Consider the following 4,701-nt stretch of genomic DNA (forward strand, 5'->3'; position numbering starts at 1 on the left):
ACAGTGGAAGGAACAGTAAGGGAAGACAAGGAGAAAACAAAAGAACTATATGAAGGAGACAAACGGTGATAACTTAAGAAATTATAAATAGGATGAGGATTGCGAGTAGAACGAGTACCTTTTCTGATGGCAATGGGCCAATGTGAGTCAGAATGAGAAGGAGAAGTGGAGGATGAGGAAGGATCCATGAGTGGAGGACTGGTTGAAGAAGAACGAGGATCACGAGAAGAGGCTTCAGGTACTGGAGATCCAATCTGTCTTGTCCTGGGTGGATCGGTAACCGAAGGTGGAGAGATAACTTCAGGTGAATTTGGGACAACACGGACATTATGGTCTGAGTTATCTAGAGGACAAGGAGAAGAGATAGGAAGAACCTCCTGGAGAGACGAAGAGTGGTCCACGGAGGATGAGAAGAAGGGTGTGTCTTCAAAAAAGGTGACATCTGCAGACATATAGTACCGTCTCATGGTGGGAGAGTAGCATTTGTAACCTTTTTGAAGACGAGAATAACCCAAAAAGACGCATTTGACTGACCTTGCAGAAAGTTTGTCTAAACCAGGAGACAAATCATGGACAAAGCAAGTACAACCAAACACTTTAGGAGAGACATGGAATAGTGGATCATGAGGAAAGACAATTGAGTGAGGGATTTGGTTTTCAAGAGAAAAAGAGGGCATCCTATTGATTAGGAAACAAGCAGTAAGCACGGCATCTCCCCAATGATGTGTAGGAACATTTGAATTTAGCATTAGGGAACGTGCAGTTTCAAGAAGATGTCTATTCTTCCTTTCTGCTATACCATTTTGTTGTGGTGTGTGTGGACATGTGGACTGATGTATAATACCTTTGGAAGACAAAAAAGAAGAAAGATCATGAGAGAAATACTCTTTAGCATTATCACTTCTGAAAATTTTGATTGTTTTTCCAAATTGATTCTCAATCTCATTGTAGAATGACACAAATATAGGCAAAAGTTCAGATCTGTCTTTCATTAAATAAACCCAAGTACATCTGGAGAATTCATCAATAAAGGTTACAAAATATCGAAAACCAAAAGATGTGACACGACTTGGTCCCCAAATATCAGAATGTATGGTAGAAAAAGCCGAGTCACATCTTTGTACAGTTTGAGGAAATGACGACCTGACATGTTTTCCTAGTTGACAAGACTCACAATCTAAGACTCTAAGATTCTTAAGACTAGGAACCATAATCTTCAATTTAGGTAAACTTGGGTGACCCAGACGATCATGCAAAAGTTTGGGTCTAGAGGTAGCAAAACAAGACCCAGGTGGACTGGATTCCAAGTAATAAAGCCCTCGTGATTCATGTCCTTCTCCAATCAGTCGCCCCGTCCCATGTTCCTGAATAACAAAAGAATTGGCAGTAAAGGTTACTGAACAATTTAACGAACGAGTTAATTGACTTAATGAGATTAGATTATAGGGACACTGGGGAAGAAATAAAACAGAATTTAATTTCAAAGAGGGAGACAATGAAACTTGACCACTTCCTTGAGAAGCTACCTTGGATCCATTAGCTACAGTAACAAGGTGAGGAATTTTTGGAAGAGAAAAGGATGAGAAGGAGGACTTATTACCAGAAATATGATCAGAGGCACCTGAGTCGAGTATCCAAGGGCTGTGACCTTCAATGGATTGAGAGATACACGCTGTTGAAAAACATGGTACGGACGAGGGTTGTGCTTGATTGCTGGGCTTCTCGGATTTGAGCTTCAAATACTCCTGATACTCCTCATCAGAGAATCTGGACTCTGCTTTCTCTGATTTAGAAACTTGTGCGACCTTGTCAGGAAACCCATGTAATGAATAGCAAGTCTCTTGGGTGTGACCTATCCTCTTGCAATAGGTGCAATGAGGACGTCCGCCCCTTCCACTGCGACCTCCTCTACTGTTGCGGCCGCTTCCTCTCCCTCGAGACGCAACCATGGCTGACGTCTCCACTCCATCAGTAGGATTCTCATCCTTCAATAAATGAGGCACGCGGAGAAGTCTAGTGATGAGGGAATCCATTGATGGAATCTGGTCCCCAGCAAGTACTTGATCACGCACATGATCAAAGTCTGAATGTAAGCTCCTCAAAATAAGAACCATGTAGAACTTGTCAAGCTTCCTATTCACTTCTTCCAATGAATCAGCTACAAGGAACTTTCTCAGTTCTTCCACGGCAGCCCGAGCCTTACCCACATGAGCAATCATGTCATGACTGGTTTGCTTGAGGGCTGTAACCTTCATGGTTGCATCAAACAAGCTTTGGATATCATTGGCAAAGATTTCCTGGGCTTTCTTCCAAAAGGAGCGACACAATTTAAATGATCGGAGGATCTCCAAGATATCCGGCTCAACTGATTGCCATAACACGGCACATAGTTGATAGTCAAGCTTCTCCCATTCAGGTCTTTTATCAACTGAAACAGAATCCGAGGTTTTCTCCAAGTGGTCATGGTGTCCTTGACCAAGGAACCACAATTCCACGGAAGCAGACCACGAAGGATAGTTTTTCCAGTTCAGCTTTGCAGTAGTGATAGTTGGAGTCCCGGAAAACGAAAAAACAGGTCCAGAGGAGGCCATTTAAGAGCCAAACAGCAAACCCTAACACCCAAGAGAGGAAGACACTCAAGAGCAGACCAAATGGCTTGCCGGAAGCGGGAGGTGAAGCCTGGAACAGACCCAGGAAGTGACGACGAAGCTGCCAAGACCGGAAGTGGCAGCTTCCGACGCTGGCACGGTGGCGCGTGAGCTGCACGCGCCGGAAGTCGCGAGAAGAAGAAACGGCGCGTGGAGGCGCGTGCGACGACGGAAGGCGGCGCGAGTTGCAGGGTTGGGTCGCGCTTCTCGAGGCGATCTGAACCCTGGTCTCGCCGGAGAAAACCGCCGGAGATGACGGCGGCCGTCGGCGGCGGACGGCGGACGGCGCGGCGGCGGACGGCGGACGGCGGACGGCGCGACGGCGGACGGCGGCAACCCGCTCTGATGCCAAGTTGAAGGACCAAAGTAAAAGCTTTTTTCTGTTATTGCTTGAATTCAAATAGGTACATATATATAGAGAGTACAAAAGAGAGAGAGGGAGGAGAGAGACTATGACAGTGACAATGCACTGTTGCCTTCTGAAAAAAGGCTACCAACTAAGTTACCAAACATGGCTAAATTACAAGGATATTCAACAGATATTTGAACAACGACATGTTACAATCATACCACTTTTTAAAAATAGAGACATACCTCGAAAGATGCTCAGTGTGAACGACAACGAGTGCGTGGATGCAGTTACAGGGGAAACACTAACACAAATGTCGTGATGACGACATATAATTTGTACCATGAATGGGGAAACTATCAGCTGGATCAATCATACTCAAATAACAATTCATCATGTTTAAGGTTTATAAAATAGTACAACCAGTAAAGAGGTTTATTTTAAGTGAAATAAGGATAATTTAAATATTTTGTCAAATGGAAACAAATTAAGTTTTGGCTAGTGTTGTGTGCTAGTGTTGTGTGGTAAAAATTAACTTGATTTCGTGCCCAACTTGCTTTTTTCTTAGTGTGGGTGCCAAGTTCCCATTTATTATTAGAATGGAATTTGTGGTTCTTTCATTTCAAAGTTCAAGTGGGATGTTATATTCTTAATTATTTTCAAAGTTTAAGCTACCCTTATATGCATCAAATTCTTAATTACTTGATCATAAATGCTCTAATAAAGACAAATCATACTGGATGTTGAAGTGTCAAAATATAACCTCCTAAATCAAGAGAATTCTTGTTATATGATTACCGTTGATTATCTTTGGACTTTGGAGATTTTATTTTCATTGTTAAGCTGTTAGGCAGTGCAATCAAAATAACAACATTCTAATAAATACCTGTGTTTTCGTCCACTTAAAAACAAAAATAACTAAGATACTTGCTAGGAAAATGAAAGTGTGGTAACATCATAATTTATCAAAAGTATCTCCAAATCTAGCAAAGAAAATATTGATGAATAGGAGCTTATGCTTACCAATGACCTGGAGCAGTCTTTGTGCTGGTGTGTTGTCTACATACCCAGTATTTTAATGAAGCTTCACAACCTACATTTAAAAGACAAAAATATATTAGGTTCAAAATAATCGTGTCAAAACTACAAACCAGATCAGGACATGGCAAATACATTTATATATACATATAGTTCAACATTTTGACAACATTAAGTGATATGACAAACAATCATGAGTTTCAGCAGGTTCTTAGTTGAACCATGAGTTTTTTGACAATATTTTCCTTGTACTAAGGATTATTTTGATTAGGCAATCAAAAAATTTTGAATGTCAAAGTTGTCAAAGAAAGTGTGTTGATGGAGCATTGGAGCTCAAGATTGTGCCATTTGTAGAACAAGTTGATGAACATCTTGTGGACAATTTGAACAACAATCTCTTATTTGAAAAAAATTCATCTGATAACAATTCCAGCCTGAACATGATTTTCATTTGTGAAACCATGGAGTTAAAAAATTTATCTCCTTGTCTGTCATCTAGGTTTGGAGGCATATGCTGTATTGTTCATGTGTTTAACTATTTAAGCTAACATATTTCTTAACATGTTGAAATTTTATTTAAAGAGTAAATGAATGTGAATGTATAATTATCGATGTGTACTAGTGGCACTAATGGTCAATATGACTCAATTGATTCATGAGACCATC

This window comes from Glycine max, chromosome 8, assembly GCF_000004515.6.
Source record: "Glycine max cultivar Williams 82 chromosome 8, Glycine_max_v4.0, whole genome shotgun sequence".
NCBI classification, from domain to species: domain Eukaryota; kingdom Viridiplantae; phylum Streptophyta; class Magnoliopsida; order Fabales; family Fabaceae; genus Glycine; species Glycine max.